This window comes from Myxocyprinus asiaticus, chromosome 42 (assembly GCF_019703515.2).
Source record: "Myxocyprinus asiaticus isolate MX2 ecotype Aquarium Trade chromosome 42, UBuf_Myxa_2, whole genome shotgun sequence".
Classification (NCBI taxonomy): Eukaryota; Metazoa; Chordata; class Actinopteri; order Cypriniformes; family Catostomidae; genus Myxocyprinus; species Myxocyprinus asiaticus.
In genome coordinates this window covers 21,752,442-21,776,378 of record NC_059385.1, presented here as the reverse complement: position 1 = coordinate 21,776,378, position 23,937 = coordinate 21,752,442, and the positions used below count along the sequence as shown (strand labels likewise).

Genomic DNA, 23,937 nt, shown 5'->3' with positions numbered 1-23,937 from the left:
ACCATAGTGACTAAGAAAATTATTTGGACACTTAAGCCACACTTAAAAATGTATGAATGTCTTGCTATTATATAACAAAATATAAAACAAATGGCATTTGGTTTTAAGAAACATAGCACAAGTAAACTTTTCAAGAAAGCCATTTCACAAAAAGAAGTTTTTTGATTTTTTCTATTTTTAATGTGTTTTTGCAGTGGTCGAGTATTCTAACTAATTTCCGAAAAGTCCATTAAGCAATGAAATGGCAATGACGAATCAGAGATGCTTAAATTAGTCTGTAGTCCAATCAGTAATGACAAATGATCATAATGCGCAAGTTTTAAGTACAGTCTAATGCCCGAAATTGTTTCACCTCTATTTGCTGTGGTACACGAAAACGGATGCTGAAGAAACATCACCTGACACTCAAAAAGAAGAATGCACCCACTGTAATTAAGACATAGACACGGTGTAAATAAGCAATTTACTGTGCCTTGTAGACAGTGCTTAAAGTGGGCAGTTACTTAGCGGTATGCAGTACCTGCACTTCTCTAATTTATTCTACAGAATATCTGCAGTTTTTCTTGCATACCACCACTTCTCAGAGTCTCCCAGTACGATGTAATGCTTTTATTTAATGTAAGTCAGTGATTTTATAAGGCCCGCCATTCACTTTTATCTGACCTTCCAAAGGATTTTGATAAAATTGCAGTAAACATCCGAGTGCTCTCTGCGCAAAACTCAGCGGTGAGTTTAACAACACTCAACACGTGCAACAGCATCAGTGGTCATCAAGCGATCCATGGTCCAGTTCCGGAGGAGCATGCATGTATAAGCCTGTCTGGGCATAGTTAAGTTACACTTCTCAAAAACATGAACCAGCAATTTTTGGGTGAGCACATTTTATTGCATCTTATTGTATTAAATGTATTTATGCAAATTGTTTAGCTGCTGGGTGCAATCAAAACTACAGACTTAAAAAAAAAATTCAAAGCAGTTATGCCGGGTTCACACATCCTCCGTGAGTGAGGCACGAGCGAGGCACGAGCAGCGCGTGAGCGGGGTGGTTGTGTAGGACGTTCACATTGGCCACATCCCTTTCATGAGAAATAGCAGTGCCTCTGCGCAGAAAATAAAGTTATCTATGGGGTCCTACACCACATTTTTTCTTTAATAAGGTCATAATGAGCTGAGGTTATTGCTGCTTCAAGGACAACAGCTGGCAGTCACATGCACTTCATCTTTATCAGCACATTTTGTTGTGATTGGTTAATGTTGTGTCTATACTGTAGACCTATATACACAGAATGGCAAAAGGTCTGGCAGTTTATTAATTCTTTCCTTTATTAAGTTATTTTATTGAGTTTACTTGCATGCAGAAATATACATTGTTGTGTACTATAGGTTCGGTTTGAATCATTTTGATTTGCTTTTGTGTCTTTTCAGTAATCTTCTGATCATTTTAGTGTTGTACTGCACCCAGAGCAACTGAGCTCAGCATGAGCCATGTGGCAAAAATAGGGTCAAAGTCGAAACTATCCGTTCACTGGGACGCATCACCTCGTGACTCACGCTTGCAGTGTAAACGTGTCATCTGCAGTTTTGGGGGTAACGCGATAAAAGTAACGGGTGTTATGTAATCAGTAAATAATGCAATATTTTTTATTTTAGACCATAATATCTGAGTTACTTTTTAAATAAAGTAACGCGTTGCTTTTGTACACCTCTACTGTCCCTGTATTGTGAGAAATCAAGAGTAAAAGTGTGCAAACTTCGGGTAGGAGACGTAGTGCATGACTGCCATTGTATTTCTATAGAATGTGAAGCCAGACACTATTTAGCAGAGAGACAAGTCACTTCTATTTAAATGAATGGGAGAAATTGGAACGCCCAACCAAGAAGCTCTAGCACCCAACAGTCAATGGATGCAGAATGGAAGCCCTGCCTTGCAGATAATAGAGCCAATCATCTTTTACATACAGACATCCCCTGTCAATCAACTCGCTAACGCGCATGCGCATTTTGTGTTTTAAAGTAATATGATGTCAACATTCGGTTGAGTGAAACGTGGTTGATTCATGTGTTAATACACACTGCATTAAAAAATCAGTAAACACATTTAGGCAGAGGGATTATAAGACTAGTCTTCCACTGGACACTACATGATACACAGGGTGAAATACTCGCTCAATTCACTGACTTATGCAGCCTTTGTTACAGCTCCCTGTATCTAGGAGAATGGGATGAGAAAAGACTCTGGATCAGTGGCTCCGAGCAACGTTCTACATCGATTGTGTATGGAGAAAATGTCTTAGTTTCTAAAAATATTCTACATTTTTGTTTTATAATAAACATGTAGTTTGATTCATGAAAAAAAAAAAATGACATTTTGGTAGCATTAAAAACTATTCCATTCAAGTTGTATCAAAATGCGCCTTTGAAGTTGTGGCATCTGTACGCACCGTGGATCAACTCAAAACAAGCGTGCACTGAGTGAAACATATTTATTTATTCATCAGACTTATTCCTTGAACATGTTAGAATGGCATTCCCCACTGAATTTTATCCTGACTTCTGAAGAACATCTTAAGTTGTTTCTGGCATTGTTGAGGAGCACAGCACATGATGACAGATATGATGTAGGTTCAAGTGTTGGACTTTGCTGTTTTAGGTAAGACAGTAGTTATTCTTCATTATTCATATTGGCTGCCATGTTGATGGAAAAACAAATCATTCATATTCATGTTATTGATTTTTTATTATAAATATGATGTGAAGACCTTCTTTTTAAATATCTGTTTGATTACTATGTAGTTTTGACATGAGTGTTGTACAGTAGCTAGCATGACCTGTAATATCTCTTGTATGCAATGCGTGGCTTATTTGTATGGAATGCATTGCATTGCAGAGGAGAAAGTGGCTGTGAGAAAAAAGTAACGCAAAGTAACACAAAAGTAAAGTAACACTTTACTTTTCATAAAACATAACTTTTTAATTAATTAAATTACTTTTTTAAGGAGTAACGCAATATTCTAACGAGTTACTTTTAAAAGTAACCTTACCCAACACTGGTCATCTGATAATATAGGCGCCGAAATGAAAATGCGCCGCTCACACCCTGCTCACGGAGGATGTGTGAACACGGCATTACAGAAGTGATGCCAAGCTTTTTATTCTCCATTCTTTTCTGTAGTCCTCGTAAAAAGATTATGTGAAGCTGAACCGGCAAACATGCATATATACTGATTGTGTTTAGTTCTATATACCGATGTGGGACAGCGTTCACAATCCTGTCCTGAACATCATCAAATCCGTTTTTTCACCGTTTCTAATGATTATTATCGGCTGCTGTGTGCAAATTAATGTGTGCAGGACAAGGAAAGGCTAATTTTGCCCTCATTTAATGGGAGGATAATAATAATAAAAAATAAAAAATAAAAACAGACATAATGCTCTTTTTTCAGTTTTACATTTATTTTGTGTATAAAGATAGTTCTACATTAGATTGCCTTTGTTCATTTATGTGGGTAGTTATGTCAAAGATATAGACTTTAGCAGATCTAAATGTTCTTCCTCAGTTTTCATAAACAATGACTCTACATTGTATGTTTTTATTTTCAAAGTAAAGTTAATAAAAACATCACTGGTTACATATGTACACTGCATGTAATGTAATTAGGCAGTATAAACGAAGTATGATGGCGCTTAACATGAAGGGCCGAGTCTTGCATTGTTGCACAAGCGCGTACGGTCTGGGAACGAAGTGAATTCATCGAGTTCTCGAAGCGGACCTTAGAACACAATGAATTAATGCTGCTGCACAGACGATATCTGTGAAGCCACCCAATGCACGTCAAGGTTGTAAAACCGTGCAAAGGTGCTGGGCGAAGCCCAACCCGCCGCCAGGCAGATTTCTTGTATGGAAACACCATTTTCCCATGCCCAAGAGGTGGCCATACCTCTCGTTGAGTGGTCCTTAATTCCAATAGGGCATTGGGTTCCCTGAGATTTATACGACAGTGTTATAGCATCGACAATCCAATGTGACAGTCTCTGCTTTGAGACTGGCATGCCTTTCGAGCGAGCTCCGAAACAGACAAAAAGCGGGTCCATTTTTCTGAACTGGCTCATGCGGGACACATAGGTGTGTAGCGCTCTCTGGCTGGACAGAGCATATGGAGGGAGCGTTGCTCTTCCGACTGGAAGTGAGGGGGGTAAAAGGCTTGTAAAGTGACTACCTGCGCCTTAAAGGGGGTAAAGAGCACTTTGGGAATATAACCTTTTTTCAGTCTCAGCGTGCCTCTAGATTCGCTCGGACCAAATTCCAAACAGGAGCTGTGCGTTGAGACGCCTGCAGATCACTCACCCTCTTAACGGACGCCAAGGCGAGTAAGAGAGCTGTTTTAAAGGAAAGAGAACGCAGATCGATAGTCTCGATCGGTTCAAGGGGGCTTTAGTCAGCGTGTTCAGCACCAAGGCCAGGTCCCATGTAGGGATTGTAGCTGGGTGGGGAGGATTCAATCGCCTCGCGCCTCTGAGTAAACTGACCACGAAACAGTGTCTACCTACTGGCATGCCTTCTACAGCTGCATGATTTGCCAAAATAGTGGCTACATATACTTTTAGCGTAGACGGAGTAAGACCTGTGTCTAAGCGCTCCTGTAAAAATTCCAAAATGACAGAAATAGGGCAATTAACAGGATCGTCATGTTGCGTTTTGCACCATTTCACAAAAACATTACATTTGTAGGCATAGAGCAGTCTTGTAGATGGGGCTCTAGCATGCAAAATTGTATTCTTTATTGCCTGTGAGAGGTCTTCATCATCCGATGCGACATGCTCAACGGCCACACATGTAGGTTCCATAACTCTGGCCGCGGATGCCAAATTGAGCCACGAGCCTGAGAAAGAAGGTCTCGTCTTAGTGGGATTTCCCACGGATGCGCATAAAGGAGCTCCACTATTTCTGGAAACCACGGTTGATTCAGCCATCTCAGCGTGATCAGTAGTACTGTTTCCATTTCCTCCCTGATTTTGGAGAGGAGTGGAGGTATGAGGCGCAGTGGGGGGAATGCATACTTTCGACCCGCTGGCCATTTGTGAGCTAACGCATCCACCCCCAACGGGGCCTGTGCTGTTATAGAATACCACAGGGAACAATGAGAGGTCTCCTGGAAGGCGAATAAATCTATTGTTGCCCTAAACCTAAACCTGTTCCAGATCTCCGTGACCATCAGGGGGTGGAGTTTCCACTCCCCTGCTATCACTCCCTGTCGAGAGAGCATGTCCGCTCTGAAATTCAGGGCTCCGGGCACATGGGTTGCTCGGAACGACAGGCGACGCTCGCCGCTCCATTTGAAGAGCTGTCGCGTGAGTGTCATCATTGCTGGAGATCACATACCGCCCTGGTGATTGATGTATGCCACTACCGACTTGTTGTCGGTGCGAATCAGAATATGATGCCCCGTCACCTCTGACTCGAATGCTTTTAGGGCTAAAATAACCGCCAACATCTCCAAGCGGTTGATGTGCCAGGTCTGTTTACATTTGTCCATTCCCCGAATGCCGGGAGGCCGTCACATAATGCGCCCCAGCCCGTGTTGGACGCATCTGTAATAACTACTTTGCATCTGGAAACCTGACCTAAGGTGACCCCAGGCCGGTAAAACTCTGGAGCTGTCCATGGTGCTATCGCAGGTAGACAGTGGTTGGTGACTACAACGTGATGGTGCCCGTAGCGCCATGCCCATTGGGGAACTTGGTGGTTGAGCCAGCATTGCAGAGGTCTCATGTGTAACAGACCAAGGGGAGTGACTGCTACTGCAGCTGCCATAAGAGTTTCTGAAAGCATTTCAGAGGCAGAGCCCTACCCAATTTGAAACTCACTGCCATGCTGCATATCGAGTGTATTCTCTTGGCCGAGAGCGAAGCGCGCATTGTTACAGAGTTCAAATGCAACCCCAGGAAGTATATTTCCTGACTGGGAATTAATGAGCTCTTCCTCACATTGACCCGTAGGCCAAGTGTATTCAATGCGTGAGCAGCCTGTCCCTGTGCCAGTGCGCCACAGTCTCTGACTGTGCTAAAATGAGCCAGTCGTCTAGGTAATTGAGTATGTGCAGCCCTTCTGTTTTCAGGGGGGCTAAAGCTGCATCCACACATTTCGTGAATGTGCGCGGAGCGAGGGAAAGGCCGAGTGGCAGGACTGTGAATTGATATGCCGTCTCCTCGAATGCGAACCTCAAGAAGCGTCTGTGATGAGGAACGATCAGGATATGAAAATCGGCATCTTTCAGATCTATTGAGACAAACCAGTCATTCTGACGGATGTGTGCTATGATCTGGCTTTGTGTCAACATTTTGAACGGGTGCTTTGACAGTGCGCGATTCAGAAGCCTTAAGTCCAGAATTGGACGCAACCCACCGTCTTTCTTCGGGACAAGAAAATAACGGCTGTAAAGGCCCTTTTGACGCTCACTGAGCTCGACAGGTTCTATTGCCTGTACTGCTAGCAGGCTTTAGATTTCTGCAAGCAGAATGTGAGCGTTTTGAGATGACATTGTGGACGGCATTACGCCACTGAAGCGCGGTGGCCGTCTTGCAAATTGAAGTGTGTAACCGTGCTTTAGAGTTGTTAACACCCAATTTGACATGCCAGGAAGGGATTCCTATGCTTTAATTTACTTGGGCAGCGGGGATAGCGAGATCACTGAAGAGCTTAACACGGCGCCCGGCCCAGGGGCGGGGGCTGACGGTTTGTCGGGATGTGTGTTGGTGCGTGAAGAGGAACATATCTCTTTTCGTGAGTGTTTGTGTATTTTTCTTTTTTTGCACTGCCAGCAAGGCGGGCAGAGTGCACATTTTTCATACACTTTATTGGCACAGATAAACAATTGTGAACAATCTCCCAAACAGGAACGGCGGGAGGAGAGAACAGGGATTCTGTGCGAGTCCACTTGGGGGCGGGGCTTCCCCGCGATGAACAACACGGACTCCTCTTCACGCTGCTGAAGCCGTCAGGAATGCTGAGGCTGATCAGAGGAAGGTTTTCCCGATGGGCGGGGCCCTTGGCACGGTGGCTGTGGATAGCGGCGCTTCGGCAAAGGCTTTTTTAGGTGAACAGCCGGCTCAGATGGACCCTGAGGGGCCTGGGGAGTAGAATTCTGCCGTTTCGGGGGGCGCTGCGTTGAAGCGGAGCATGAACGGCTGGGTTGAGCAACGGTACTGCCTCGTTTAGGCATGAAATGCTTCATAGCCTGCTGCTGTTTTTGGGCTGTCTGGAAGTACTCTGATAGGGCTTCCACTGTGTTGCCGAAGAGACCAGCGGGGGATACTGGTGTGTCGAGGAGGGCCGACTTGTCCCCATCGCGCATGTCGGTCAGCGTTAGCGAAAGGTGATGGTCTAGGGCGACCAGATTTCCCATGGAGTGCCCAATCACTCCGGCGGTGGCCTTTGTTGCTCTTAGCCCAAATCGGTCGCGACACGAAGTTCTTTGAACATGGTCGGGTCGGGACCGGATTTATCCATTTTTTTAATGAATTTTGGCCTGGTAGACTTGGAGCACTGCCATCGTGTGCAAGGTGGCACCAGCTTGCCAAGCTGTATTATAGGCACATCCCGCTAGTGTTGAAGTAAGCTGGCATGGCACGGGGGAAGAAGAGTGTGGGGGTGTGGGTTCATGCGGGACTTGAGCCAGCGGTACAGCCTCACAATCCGTTTGCTCAATAACCTCACATTGAGCATGGTCGTTCCCCAGGTACTTGAGGGACGGGGAGGCAATGGAGCGAGAGCGGTCAGGTCATTGCGCTATAGGAGATAAATTCTGACTGATGGCGTTATGCCGCCCGCTTATATAGAAAGCTGAGCGCCGCGTGCGCAATGTCATTGGCTGAGTGGACATGAACACCATTGGCTCAATTCAGTTGCATTTGAATTGGCGTGATCCAATAGGAGTTCAGAAATCGGAGAAAAGGAGTTTTTCCCATAAGCGTCAGTGACGCGATGTAAGTGACCGAAATTGAAAGGGAACCTATTTGTTAGTTGAGGGTGGGAGGTCATGTTTGTTCTTCAGCCAGATCAGATAAATTCCAGGAATTTATGGCCAGAACTTGAAATTTTTAATTAAATACCTATTTTATTGTAATTAAATACTATTTTAATGTAAATAAACGCATATTATTAACAGTTTTTTTTTTTTTCGTTTTTTTTTTTTTTTTTACATTAACAGTTATAGTAAAAGTGTTATTAAAGATTAATATGGGAAAAAAAGTTTGGCCCCAGTTCAGTTTTCATCTGAATAATTGAAGAACCGCGCCTAGAGTATAAAACCCCAAGTTTATGTACTTATTTTTAAACAAACATATGTTGTAAACAAAAACAGTCTCAGAGTATATTTTACAGGTATTTCTCCAAAAAATCAAGTTTAATACTAAAAAGGAGAATACCTGCCCTTTTTTTCTTTCACTTCAAGCACTGCTTGTAGACAGCTTCATTTATAGTGAGAGCATTCATGAGAGTACAGAACTCTGATTTAAATGGGAGAGTTGTAATATTGTCGCATTGCTCAAATTCTGTGTACAATTTATTCAAACATTGAACAACAGTTTAATGTTGTCATGCTACTAAGTAGCCCAATGTGAAGTGACTGATGTATAAAACAGCAGTAACATAATTCAGCTTAACAGTTATCAGCTTGTTTTGGATTTTTAACCTACAGTACATTAAGAATATGGCATGAAGAACATAAGTATTTAATGTAACTTCTTTTAATCAACATTAAAATTTGCAATTACAATATCAAGGGCAGCAATCGAAAATTATGATTTTTGTTACACTTGTGGAGCCCATTTTTTAGGTTTCAAAGTATGAAACACATGGTCCCAAGCCCTACAATTCAACCATAGTGTAGTTACGGCATCAACCAGAAGGAGCTAAGTACACCATGTGAACCAGCCAAACCTTGAATCCTTGGGTAACAGTACATCAATAAAAGTAATGTTTCATCAGATCAGGTAGAGATAGCTCCTTATGGCAACAACTGCACATTTTCACTGTTTTTGAGTTGCCACAGTATGCAATAGACTGGCATGTCTTAAGGTCAATATTAGGTCAAAAATGGCAAAAAGAAACAGCTTTCTCTAGAAACTCGCCAGTCAATCATTGTTTTGAGGAATGAAGGCTATACAATGCTTGAAATTGCCAAAAAAAAAAAAAAAACCTGAAGATTTCATACAAAGGTGTATACTACAGTCTTCAAAGGACAACTGGCTCTAACAAGGACAGAAAGAGATGTGGAATGCCAGGGCTTATGGGAAGAATTGCAAAGAAAAAGACACTTTTGAAACAGAAAAACAAAAAGAAAAGGTTAGAGTGGGCAATGAAACACAGACATTGGACAACAGATAATTGGAAAAGAGTATTATGGATCTTAACCCCATTGAGCTTTTTGTGGGATCAGCTTGACTGTAAGGTGCGTGAGAAGTGCCCAACAAGACAGCCACATCTATGAAAACAGAAAGTGTGGGGTGAAATGTCACCTGAGTATCTGGACAAACTGACAGCTAGAATGCCAATGATCTGCAAAGCTGTCATTGCTGCACGTGGAGGATTTTTTGATGAGAATTCTTTGAAGTAGTTTACGAAGTTCTGATTTTTTTTTTTTTTTCAAATTGTAATAGTAATCTTTCACGTTTTTAATGTCCTGACTATACATTGTGATCAGTTGAATGCCACTTTGGTGATTAAAAGTACCAATTTCTTTCCATCAGAGCAAAATCTGTACATTATTCCAAACTTTCAGCCACCAGTGTATATACACACACAATATACAATATATACTGTATTCTCTTCCATATTTTACAGTCACTTCAATAAGATAAAGGAGCCAATGAGGGTTGTGGGTTTTTAGTAGCCAAGTTGAGATTCAAGTTAATCTTGGATGGATGCTGTCCTCAGACATGAGTTAAATAACAACCCAACCAAATTGATTAAGTGTAATTACATTTTTACACTGTCTTTGTGTCCCCAATTTTAATTACCTCAGACAATAAAGTTTGCATAATTTCTAATTAACCTCTCCATCATAAAACACACTTCCTGCTTTCCTCTTTCCAAAGCTAGGGCCTTTGTTGGGGAAACATCTTCAATAGTTTATCTGAGACTATCTCAGGGAGCACAGCTTTCAGATAAAGACTGCCCCATCTCAGGGTTTCAACTCCCTCTGTCTTCTCCTCCGAAGAGACAGAGATGTAACAGCATAGAAAAGTCCTCTGATCTGCCAATGTCTGTTCTGTATTTTTGCCTCATATTAAACTTGAACTGATGTCTAGAACATTAAATGTATATTCTGGAGTAAATTGAGTCCTTGTGTTTCACTGAAGTATTAAGCTGAGTATTTCAGGCTCAGATAAATTGTCTTGGAAAAACTGAATGAGAAATGTTTGAGTTCATAGTGAAATCTTTGATTTTTTAATTGCTGAATTTGGTGTCTTAGCAAATCTGAGCACAGACTGTGACATCGTTCAGATCTCTTCTGAAAATCAAGAGGAGACACAACAATCTGAGAGACAACAGACTTAAACAAAAGACCCCTTAGCTATCCATTTAATCCTATTGCTGCCTAAGAGAAATTGTGATATTGAGATATTAAGAGGTCTCGTTTGAGATTTTACTTTCTTATATGTGCTTTCGAAATATACATATGCAATGCACATAACTCCATTATATGACCACTTATGGGGTAGCAAAAACAGTAAGTGTCATTAGGAAAATGTTTCCCTGTTATGATTTTATAAAAGGAATCCATTACTCAGAGCCATTATTGAGAAGCACAGGGCCTGATTGAATAAAGCATTTCAGCTTTTGAAACCTTACAATGAATAATTACTGCCACTACATGCACTGTGTTTAGATTTTATGCAAAACAGGCAAAGTCACATTTGGACTATATCAGGCTGACCAAAGTATGCATTATTATCAGGTGGGTGTATACAATGAAAGTGTAGTGTCTATCACAAACAGCAAGAGAGGACTCTGTGGTGTTGAGTTGAAGTGTTTGTGCATATATAATCTTGATCTATTATTATCACTATCAGAACTAGTTCAGTCTAGCTGAGCACTGGCAATGACTCTGTCACTGCTTTTCTTTTCTCTTACCACCCCCTGATATGAACCAAACAAGTCAGCAGTAATCAGAACAACAAGAACGCTATGCAAAATGAGGACTTAAGGGGTTGCCTTTGAAATTACTTTCTTCTTTGAAAATAAATTATACAACAAATTATGTCCTCTAACTGATCTGGTAGATGAAAACTTTGCATTATGTTTGGGAGTGGTGGTGGCGTAGTGGACTAAAGCACTGAACTGGTAAGCAAAAGGTTGTTGGTTCAATCCCCACAGCCACCACCATTGTGTGCTTGAGCAGGGCACTTAACTCCAGGTTGCTCCAGGGGGATTGTCCCTGTAATAAGGGCACTGTAAGTCGCTTTGGATAAAAGCATCTGCCAAATGCATAAATATATGTTTACTACACATAATATATTCTAATGTTTCATATTAAATATCCTTAAGTGGAAAAACATCTTAGTTCCCTATCTGTCACTCGACGTTGTGTCGATGTAGTGACACAAGGGGTCACTCTTGGGAGCCCCAAACACCTCTGCTTTTTGAAAAAAGGCCAATGGGAAATGGCGAGTGGAATTTGCATGCCACTCCCCCAGACATACGGGTATAAAAGGAGCTGGTATGCAACCACTCATTCAGATTTTCTCTTCGGAGCCGAGCGGTTGTGTTCAGCGAGCTGAATTACTCTGCCGATCCATTCACCTCGAAAAGCTGTTGGATTTATGGTGCATTACAGCAGCTTCTCCCCCTCTTGCATTGGTGAAGTGCAGAGAATGCCCCTGGGCGCTTCAGCAGCTAAAAGAGTATATTCTTCCTACTAAAAGAGTATATTTTCCCTTCTTAAAAGAGTGGCATTAACGGAGAGAATATTTTTAAAGATGCCTCTCCTTTTGTTTATTTCCTGGTTGCGGTCGTTACCTCTCTGCTTCCGATGGCCACGATCGCGGCCTTACGTGCTTGGGCACTGCCCACGGAGAGACAGTGTTTGTGGACGGGTCATGTTCTCACTGCGAGAGCATGACCATGGCAACGTTGCGGTCATGGTTTTTCCTTCATTAGAAGGAAAGACCACCCCAGCAGTTCCCCGACTTGGTCCTTCTACCTACGGGTTTGAGGCCGCATCAGTTAGCACTGGGGGCAATTTGGGGACCACAATGGGAGCCACTCCGCCAGGTAACTCCCCACAGACCTCCCATTTCCCAATACGCTTGTTTGCCCCGCTGGGATGAGACCGCCGGCTCGTCTCAGGACGAATTCGTGATCTCGTTTCGGCGCTCGCGAAGTGGATGAGCTCTCGATTACAGCATCAGAGAGCAGGCTGTCCAGTCTAACATTGAGGACTCTACTGGGCTCCCACCTTCGGGTGTGGTCGCCCAGTCGCAGCCTGACGCGTAGCTGGCAGCCATGCTTGCCCGGGCGGCTGCGTGTGTCGGGCTGGAGTGGAACCCTCCATCCCCCCTGAACCCTCGCAGCCTGACAATTGGTTCCTGGGCCCAGAGCGCCGCTTCCCGGAGGTGCATGAGGAGCTCACGAGGTCATGGCGGGCACCTTTCACTGCCTGGACCCGGTCTCTGAGCTCCTCCACTCTCACTACCCTCGATGGTGGGGCTGCAAGGGGGTACTTGGCAATGCCCCAGGTGGATAAGGTGGTTGCGGTGCACCTGTGCCCGCAAAACGCGCCACCTGGCGGGGCCGCCGGAGACCCCCGTCCAGCGCCTGTAAGGTTATGTCGTCTCTGGCGACTAAGGCCTGCGGTGCCGCTGGACAGGCTGCCTCAGCCCTGCATGCCATGGCTCTCCTGCAAGTGCACCAAGCCAAGGCGCTAAGAGTACTGCACGAAGGTAGTTCTGACCCGGGATTGATGCAGGAGCTGCGCTTGGTGACCGACCTCACTCTCTAGGCGACGAAGGTCATGGTGCAGTCTCTCGGGCAGGAGCGCCACCTATGGCTCAACCTGGTCGAGATGAGAGAGGCTGACAAGGCACAGTTCCTTGACGCCCCCATCTCCCAGGTCAGCCTGTTCGGCAACACCGTCGAGGACTTCGCCCAGCAGTTCTCGGTGCTGAAGAAGCAGACGGAGGCTATACAGCACATCCTGCCCTGGCGCAGCTCAAGACCCCGCACCCCATCTGCTCGTCGCCAAGGGTGTCCTCCTGCAGCAACAGCACCGGCTCAGCCACAGCCCACCCCCGTGGCCTGGCCCCGGCGTGGATCCCACCGCAGGAAGCAGATGCCACCCGTCTCACGGCCGGCCGCCAAGAACCCTAGGAAGGTTTCGAAGCACCCCTGAGATGGGCGACCCAGGGACGAGGAGATCCGGTTCTACAGAGCTGGTAGACAGACCACTCCATCCCCCAGTGGAGGGCCAGGAGGAGAATCTTTTGTTTCATTTTTCGCCGCATGCCCAAGAGGCTGCGGTACCCAAAATTTCTACAAAAGAGTGGTTTCCTTGTTCTCTGGGTCACATGTCAGGTGCGCACGGCATCTTCACACCCGCCGAAGGGCAAGAGCGCCGCTACCTTGCTGGCGGAGATTGCGACCCTTCTGCACAAGGGCGCGATAGAGCCTGTCCCTCCAGCCGAGATGAAGAAAGGTTTTACAGCCCTTACTTCATCGTACAGAAGAAAGGCGGTGGGTTGCGGCCAATCTTGGACCTGCGAGTTCTGAACTGGGCCTTGCACAGACTCCAGTTCAAGATGCTGACACAAAAATGCATTTTAGCGAGTGTCCGGCATCAAGATTTGTTCACGGCAGTAGACCTGAAGGACGCGTACTTCCATGTCTTGGTTTTACCTCGACACAGACCCTTCCTGCAGTTTGCTTTTGAGGGCCGGGCGTACCAGTACAAGGTCTTTCCCTTCAGCTAGTCCTTGTCCCCTCGCATCTTCATGAAGGTCGCAGAGGCAGCCCTTGCCCCGCTAAGGGAAGTGGGCGTCCGCATACTCAACTACCTCAATGACTGGCTGATCCTAGCTCACTCTCGAGTTGTTGGCAGTACTGCTCGTCCTGTGGAGGTTCCGGCCATTGATCCAGGGCAAGCACATGTTGGTCCGGATGGACAACACGGCGATGGTAGCATACATCAACCGTCAAGGCAGTCTACGCTCATGTTGCATGTCACAACTCGCCCGCCGTCTCCTCCTCTGTAGTCAGCAGCGCCTCAAGTCGCTATGAGCCACTCACATCCTGTGCGACTTCAACACCGCAGCGGACGCGCTGTCATGACAGGTTACGCTCAGGGGAGAGTAGAGACTCCACCCCCAGGTGGTCCAGCTGATTTGGAGTTGATTCGGTCGAGCACAGGTAGACCTGTTTGCTTCCCGGGAATCCTCCCACTGCCCGCTTTGGTACGCCCTGACCGAGGCACCCCTCAGTATAGATGTGCTGGCAAACTGGACTACGCAAATACGCATTTCCCCCAGTGAGCCTACTTGCACAGACTCTGTGCAAGGTCAGGGAGGACGAGGAGCAGGTCATCCTAGTAGCACCCTACTGGCCCACCCAGCGTGAGCTCCTTGGACGTGACGCGGAAGACCTAAGTGGCCTACCACCCACGGTGATAGACATGATCACTCAGGCTAGGGCTCCCTCTACGAGGCGCCTGTATGCTTTGAAGTGGCGTCTGTTTGCTGAGTGGTGTTCTTCCCGACGCGAAGACCCCCAGAGATGTGCAGTCGGATCGGTGCTTTCCTTCCTGCAGGAGAGGCTGGAAGGGCGGCTGTCTCCCTCCACCTTGAAGGTGTATGTAGCCACTATAGCGGCACAGTGGACGATAAGTCCTTAGGGAAGCACGACCTGATCATCAGGTTCCTGAGAGGCGCTAGGAGGTTGAATCCCTCCAGACCACGTCTCATCCCCTCATGGGACATCTCTGTAGTCATTTGGGCTCTACGGGGAGCCCCCTTCTAGCCCCTGGAGTCAGCTAAGCTTAAGTCACTCTCACTGAAGACTGCCCTCCTGACTGTGTTCACTTCCATCAAGAGGGTAGGGGACCTGCAGGCATGCTCTGTCAGCGAAACGTGCCTGGAGTTTGGTCTGGGTTACTCTCACGTGATCCTGAGACCCCGACTGGGCTATGTGCCCAAGGTTCCCATGACCCCATTTAGGGATCAGGTGGTGAACCTGCAAGCACTGTCCCAGGAGGAGGCAGACCCAGCCTTGGAGTTGCTGTGTCCGGTGAGTGCTTTACGCATCTATTTGGATTGCACACAGAGCTTTAGAAGCTCCGAGCAGCTCTTTGTTTGCTTTGGTGGACAGCGGAAAGGAAGCGCTGTCTCCAAACAGAGGATCACCCACTGGGTCATTGATGCCATTGTGATGGCATATCACGCTCAGGACGTGCCGCCCCCCATGGCGCTACGAGCCCACTCTACTAGGAGTGTAGCGCCTCCTGGGCCCTGACCAGTGGCACCTCTTTGGCAGTCATCTGTAGAGCAGCGGGCTGGGTGACACCCAACACCTTTGTGAGGTTCTATAATCTCCGGGTTGAGCTGGTTTCGTCCCGTGTGTTGTCAGGTCCGAACAGGTAAGTTCCGGGACAGCTGGCCGGATGTACCGCTTGCGTATAGTGCCTTTACCCTCCCAAGAGGTGAAGACGTGCGCCTTTGACTCCCAGTCATGTTCACAAGTTGTGATCCCTGGATGACTTTCCTCCTTAGCCCTGTGGCAGACGAGTTTGCGGAGAAACTCACTGCCGGCCCAGTACATGTGCTAACTAAACCCTGTACTGGGGTAGGTGTTCCAAAATGCACTGGTTCCCCATAGGTGACCCCATGTGATATATCTTCCACTAAATCGTTTCCCTGTCGGTAAACTGCATCTTCCTTGGGCAGAGGCCCCTCTGCCCCCGGTCACCATGCTTGTAGAAACTTCTCCCCCCTTGGGTAGGACCTACCATTAGAATTCTCCACATGACATACTTCCGACAAGACTCGGTAAGACCATGTGACGTATTTCCACTCAAAATACCCCTTCTCTGGGCGGGTTGTGATCTCCGCGGTGTCTTCCCCTTGGGAGGGACACCCCCCCAATGTAGACATTTATGGCCCTCAGTCGGTTAACAAATTCCACTCTTTTTGGGGAGAAAAAAAGAGGAAAATAGGCCATGGCTGGGCTAGCCTGTCCCTATTTGTTGGGCAGTCGACTTGTTCCCGAAGGACCGTTCAACGCTCATAAGAGCATTGGGGGAGGTTACGTGATGGCCTGGTGCGCTGGCTACGAGGCACACAGCGGTCTGCCCGTCTCGCACCGCCAGTCCATGTAACACAGTTCAGCTAGTTGTGGAATTTTGTATAGGGACCCCTAGTTTCACTACATCAACACACTGTCGAGTGAGTGACAGATAGGGACTACAGATAGATTATTTTCATAACCCATCAGGGAACGAGATGTTGTGTCCCTCTTACCACAACACTGAACTACCCGCTGAAATGGCTGGGACCTTGTCTCAGCTCCTCAGCACAAAACCTGAATGAGTGGTTGCATACCAGCTCCTTTTATACCCGTATGTCCGGGGGAGTGGCATGCAAATTCCACTCGCCAATTCCCATTTTTCAAAAAGCAGAGGTGTTTGGGGCTCCCAAGAGTGACCCCTAGTGTCACTACATCGACACAACGTCTCATTCCCTCCATCAGGGAACGGAGGTTACGAAAGTAACCAGGACGTTTAGATACTATATAGGGAGACCAGGTTATGTTGTCATACGTGGCTCGTTGACATTTTCACAAGGGCCATTTCTCAGGAACGATAAGATTTTGGAGTCAAAAGTCCAATTGCATTAATGTGTGTCTTCTCCAGCTGTGGTTTTGTATGTTGGTGTCACAGTCTTTCTCCCTCATTTTCTTCATTTTCTTCAAGGACTCTTATTTTGAAGTTTTCCACTGGACTGCATTTCCCATAGTTCACTGCCCTAATCACTTCCATCTGTTCCTTATTATCCTTACCTGTATATGTGGAATATTTTTATCAAGTTAAATATAAATTAATTAAGTATAATCAGTGTGAATATAGACATTTTATTCTGCAATTATTTCTGATGGTATAGCATGTATTTTACTGTGTGTGTGTGTGTGTGTGTGTGTAGAGGCCTGTGTAAAGGAGGCCCCTCACATATGGTAAACTTGAGTCTTATGTTTTGACACTAGAGAAAATATAGGATAAGGCCCCGTAAATAGGTTCCAGATGGAGAGGGGCCTCTCAAATAGTTTCATGTTCTCTAAACAGACTGAAGACACAGAACAAAATGTATGGGGTGTATTGGTCACGTCCTAGGTGAATATGTGTATATAGGCCTGTTTGAATACAGAAAGTTAGTTGTGCTGGTAGCAACTCGGCTTTTTTATCTCTGATAATAAAGTCTATCATCTGGCCTCAAAACCCCAAGACTTCAAGAGTGATATTTCATAGAGGTGGCAGAAGCCACAACAAATTGGCGCCCAATGTGGGGCACTGGAAAGGAGCAGAGTGGAAGCCACAATGGGCTAGCTGGATGAGCAACTCAAACAGTGGCAACTTAAAAAGGTAAGCATTTTTTGCTTATATAATTAGTTTGTGTTGCTTGCCAGAATCTGGCCGTGGTGGTAAGGACATTCAAATTCTCCTCCAAATTCAAAGAACAAAAACAAAAAGAATAAAGGGTTCTGATTCCAGAAGAAATAATTGCATGCAATGATCTGTTTTTACTGTTAAGGGGGCCTTGATGGATAACAGTAAATGAAAGCAGATAAAATTTAAAAATAAAAAAATAAAAAAGCCAGGAAGGCAAGAGAGACAGGTTCTTGACCGGGTAGGCAAATCCTGCAATTATCTGTTTTTACTGTTAAGGGGGCCTTGATGGATAGCAGTAAATGAAAGCAGATGAAAGCAGAAAGCCAGGAAGGCAAGAGAGGCAAATCCTGCAGGTCACCTAAGAGGGGTGGTAGAATAGTTGCATTTTAGAATGTTATTGTATTCTTTGAGAGCTCTGTGTTTATAAAGGCCTTGTGTTTGTGTGAAAGTTTCTGTGTTTGTGAGAGTGTTGGTGTGAATGTGGATGTATGAGAAAATGAGTTCTGTATCTTGTGGACAATTTATTGTCACACTTGAGAGGAGAGTATGAGAAATAATGAGCCCAAATAAATGGGACAAGTATATTTGAGAACATATATGAATGAGAAATTTGAAGTATGAGAAATTTGAGCCCCACACAACAATAAAGGGCTTTTTATGAAATTATGTATTGAATAGTGAAGGTGAAACAAATTAGAAAAATTGTTTCAAGATATTGGTTTTGCAGATTATTGAAGTAGCAAATAAACTAATATAGTAAGATTTACGTTTATCCTTTAAATTTAATGAGTTATCTAAATGAATGTTGATAAAATAATTTTTCATTCTTTGTATGCCAAGTAGAAATAACAGTGAAAGAAATAAAGGCTCTAAGAAAAAGTAACTGTTATAGTGGTTTGGCACTATTTGGATGCAGAATGATCCTAAAAGTAAATTGACAATATATAGGAAATTTGTACATGTATGTGGTATAATAATTAATAAAATTAAAGTGCAGGATATAAAAGAAGATAAAAAAAAACTGGTTATAAACAAATCCAAAAATAAAAATTGTCACAAATATTGATACAGTGATAATTTTTTTCCTGAAGATAGGGTTTGTTGTATTATAAGAAAAATCATGGCAGCCACTCCTGTGGACATATTAAGATTAAAATATCCATTATGTAAAGAACTTATAGATGAGCTTTCAAGCAAATGGCAAAAAAGAACCAAAGATATGATGACAAAATGGCCAAAGGAAGGGACATTTGATGTAGAGTTGTGCGAGGAAATGGAAACTTTGATAAAAAAAAAGATTAAACTAAAGATAAGAGTAAAAAATAAAAACAGAGAAACAAAAAGGAAAAAGAGAAAAGTGCTAGCACTGAAAGGAGAAAATTCACAGAAAAATATAAGACAGGCAAGAAAAATACTGAAGGAGAGGTTCTTGTCAAATCACCTCCATATGTGCCCTCAGAAGGTCAGTTCCCAATACTCAAGGAAACTGTAGAAGTTTTAGGAGAAATGCAGATGGAGGGGCATGTGGAGTTAGAAAAGGAAAGGGAAACAGGCAGGGCTGGGGAGCTGAAGAAGGGACAGGATAGAAAAAAATTTTAGAAACAGAAAAATGAATACGAGACACAGATAAATTGGTGAGAAATAGAAGTAGACTATTAGACAGTAGGGAGAGAAAAAGTGAAAAGGAGTCATCATTTGATGGAGGAAGGTGGGCACAGGGAAGAGAAAAAGGCTACAAATCAGACTCCTGTTAATGTGTTAGGGAGAGATGCATTATGTAAATTGAGAATGTTTTTGGGAATTGCAATAATGATAGGAGGGCTATTGTTTTGTTGTGTACTTCCTTTATTGAGGTCACTAGTTATCAAAGCCACGGTTAAGCAAATGGAAATGCAAGATGTCAAGAAAATGAGGAAGAGAAATTAAAAATAAGGGTGAAAATGACTAATAAGAAAATTATATTTTGTAACTTGAGTATGAAAAGTAAACCATAAATGTGAAAACTTCACATTCATGTGTCTGTTTTATGTTCTGTCTGGTCCAGTTTATGAGAGAATACAATTTTTAACAATATTAAATTAAACACTATAAAGTCTTGATATCTAAATGTAAGAACCCATGATTATTTGTTTTGTTTTTGATTTTCTATGTGTTTAAATATGTCTGGAGAACAAATTTACATGTGAGTTGCAACTTTATCGGTGTAAACTTGATCAACCAACAAAACTAAGATAGGTAGAGTTTATTATTTTTGTTAGGGACTGTCTGGTGGAGAGATTGAGTGGGACCTGTTAGAGCCTTCAATAAACAAGGACCTATGACCCCATGCTCTGAAAGAATAGTGAGCCGGAGGGTTTATACCCCTTACTCTTTAAGGATGGCGTCTGCAGACTTTGAATGGGAGAACTCATCTCTCTTGGTGTCTCCACTCAGACAGGGGTGCCCCAAATTTAAAAATAGATAGCAGATTGTTTTAGTTAAGATTAGATATTTTTTCTTTTATTTTCTTGTTTTATATACACAGTGTAGGCATTGGTTGATCATGGGTACACTGAGAAGATGCCTTTGAGACTAAAATTAAAGGAAAGAACATTAAGAATAATTTGGATCATTTCATGTTCTCTGTTTTTTCAATTTGCTGAAGTTGTGCTCTTAATATCTGTTCTCATGATCTTTATGTGTGACAACTTTACCAACATTGTGATGCTTTTTCTTGGGTTTGAAAAATCTTATTGTTAAATGATGCTGAAACAGTAGATATTAAAAAAATAAATAAGAAAATGAAGGGAAAAAGAAAGTTGTATTAAATGTAAAGAGAATGTTGGGGAAAGAAAGGCAAAGTTTGTGTTTTATTAAAGATTTGACCATTTTTGTTTTAGGGATCATTTGGGAAATCATGCAGGATAAGCAGTTGTGAAAAATGTGTATTGTATTTTACAATATTGCATTCAACCTTGTTCTGCTCAACTAACAGAATTAAAAGCTCTGACTGCTGCATGTCAGTTACCTAAAAGACAAACAGTTAACATTTTCACTGACTTGGCTTATGCTCATGGTGTTTGACACCTATTTTGGAGCAATATGGAAACAAAGAAGTTTTAGAAAAAGTGATAGAAGCCTAATTTAACATGCAGAACAGATTGAACAGTTGATTTCTGCAATGATGTTACCTAAAAGATTGGCTATCATTAAATGTCAAGCCCACAAAAAGGGCAATGACTTTGTCATTAAGGGAAATAATGCTGTAGAGTTAGAAGCCAAGAAGGCTTCTGGCTGTCAATTGAAGTATTATTGAATCACAGCCACAATAGGAAGATATAATTCAAATTCAAAATAAAGGTCCATATGAACATACTACATGGGAAAATAGGGGTGCAAAGAAAATTCACAAGGTATATGGCATTCTCATGAAGGACAGATTGTTGCATCAACTACATTTCTCAATGTTTTTATTTACGACGTGCATGGTTTGACCATTGCGCGAGGGGGGAAGTGATAAGGAAAATTAAAGAGCAGGGATATTGGTCTCCATACTTATATACAATTATAGACGATTATCTGTCCACTTGTGAAGTCTGTACTCAAAACAATGTCAGAAAATAAATAAAAACACCTATAGGTCACATACCAGTGCCAGAAGGACCATTCAAGCATTTGGTTATGTATTATGTGGACATAATAAAGAAAGTGCATGGAAAGAATTATATGCTTGTAGTAATATGCAGACTTAGCAGATGGCTGGAAGCAGTGCCATCAGCAGATCAGGGGTCAGGAACACTAATCAAATTTATAACAAGAGAGGTAATACCTACAGTGCATCCAGAAAGTATTCACAGTGCTTCACTTTTTCCACATTTTGTTGTGTTACAGCCTTATTCCAAAATGGATTAAATTCATTATTTTCCTCAAAATTCTACAAACAATACCCCATAATGACAACGTGAAAGAAGTTTGTTTGAAATCTTTGCAAATTTATTAAATAAAAAAAGAAAAAAAAAAAATCACATGTACATAAGTAATCACAGCCTTTGCTCAATACTTTGTTAAAGCACCTTTGGCACCAATTACAGCCTCAAGTCTTTTTGAGTATGATGCTACAAGCTTGGCACACCTATTTTTGGGCAGTTTCTCCCATTCTTCTTTGCAGGACCTCTCAAGCTCCATCAGGTTGGATGGGGAGCGTCGGTGCACAGTCATTTTCAGATCTCTCCAGAAATGTTCAATCGGATTCAAGTCTGGGCTCTGGCTGGGCCACTCAAGGACATTCACAGAGTTGTCCCGTAGCCACACCTTTGTTATCTTGGCTGTGTGCTTAGGGTCGTTGTGCTGTTGGAAGATGAACCTTCGCCCCAGTCTGAGGTCCAGAGTGCTCTGGAGCAGGTTTTAATCAAGGATGTCTCTGTACATTGCTGCATTCATCTTTCCCTCGATCCTGACTAGTCTCCCAGTTCCTGCCACTGAAAAACATCCCCACAGCATGATGCTGCCACCACCATGCTTCACTGTAGGGATGGTATTGGCCAGGTGATGAGTGGTGCCTGGTTTCCTCCAGACATGATGCTTGCCATTCAGGCCAAAGATACTAGAGAATTTTGTTTCTCATGGTCTGAGAGTCCTTCAGGTGCTTTTTGGCAAACTCCAGGCAGGCTGTCATGTGCCTTTTACTGAGGAGTGGCTTCCGTCTGGCCACTCTACTATATAGGCCTGATAGGTGGAGTGCTGCAGAGATGGTTGTTCTTCTGGAAGGTTCTCCTCTCTCCACAGAGAAATGCTGGAGCTCTGTCAGAGTGACCATTGGGTTTTTGGTCACCTCCCTGACTAAGGCCCTTCTCCCCCGATCGCTCAGTTTGGCCAGGCGGCCAGCTCTAGGAAGAGTCCTGGTGGTTCCAAACTTCTTCCATTTACGAATGATGGAGGCTACTGTGCTCATTGGGACCTTCAATGCTGCAGACATTTTTCTGTACCCTTCCCCAGATCTGTGCCTCGATACAATCCTGTCTCGGAGGTCTACAGACAATTCTTTGGACTTCATGGCTTGGTTTGTGCTCTGACATCCACTGTTAACTGTAGGACCTTATATAGACAGGTGTGTGCCTTTCCAAATCATGTCCAATCAACTGAATTTACCACAGGTGGACTCCAATCAAGTTGTAGAAACATCTCAAGGATGATTAGTGGAAACAGGATGCACCTGAGCTCAATTTTGAGTGTCATGGCAAAGGCTGTGAATACTTATGTACATGTGATTTTTGTTTTGTTTTTTTATTTTTAATAAATTTGCAAAGATTTCAAACAAACTTCTTTCACATTGTCATTATGGGGTATTGTTTGTAGAATTTTGAGAAAAATAATGAATTTAATCCATTTTGGAATAAGGTTGTAACATAACAAAATGTGGAAAAAGTGAAGCGCTGTGAATACTTTCCGGATGCACTGTAGATTCGGAATACCAAAAGGTTCTAAAATGTTAGATGTATGTTGTATGAATGGACAAAAGAAAGTAGGGAATGAGTAGATTGAAAGTTCTGGAAGAAGTTTTCTTGAAGATGGTTTAAGTTGGGAAAGTTTGAAAGCAGTTAATATAATGAATTATTTTAATTATCACTATTTTTACTGTTGAAGAGTAAATTAAATATATTATTGTGAGATGTAAAATGAAAAAGAAGGAGTGACTGTAATGACAGTGGAGACAGTGTGGGGGAGTGGAGTGTCCCCTCCGAGTTCCTCCCTCACCTGGCACTCTTTCACACTCGCAGTCTAAGTTTGATAAGTGTCTGCTTGAGACAGAAACACAAAAGCAGACGTTGAAGTGTGTGTTAAAGGCACATCTCTAAATTGCTTTATTTTCTTTTATTTTTATATGTAAAATGATGTGATTTGGCAATGATGTTAGATACAGTGATATGAAGGAGAGGTTCAAACAGCTTTCCTCATTATGATTAAAGATTTTATATATTCAGAGGGCAATTTGAAGTTGTGTTTATACTAAAGATAAGAGATTCAGCTGAACGTTCATCTGAAAGAATAAATGTATGTTCAAAAACTATCTAGAGACTATTATTGAATTAAGGTGATGTTTTTTAATTAAGCTTCCTAGAAGTTTGACAGAGGCTACCCTTTATTTTGTTTTGTTTTGATGTTAGTCCCCACCATGATACATGGCCTTTTGTGAAGTTTGCTAAAGGAGCAGAAATACAACCTGAATGAAAATTAATGATCTGTAAATGAGTTCAATTTTAGCATTCTTACTTTTACTTTTAATTTGGACAATTTTAATAGATTGTTAAAT

The 23,937-nt window shown here is 43.2% G+C and overlaps 1 protein-coding gene across 4 annotated transcripts in view; it reads right to left on the bottom strand.

The window, feature by feature from the left end:
• LOC127433005 (GDNF family receptor alpha-2-like) overlaps positions 1-23,937 on the bottom strand; it is a 108,870-nt gene that overhangs the window by 66,423 nt on the left and 18,510 nt on the right. The window lies entirely within an intron of this gene.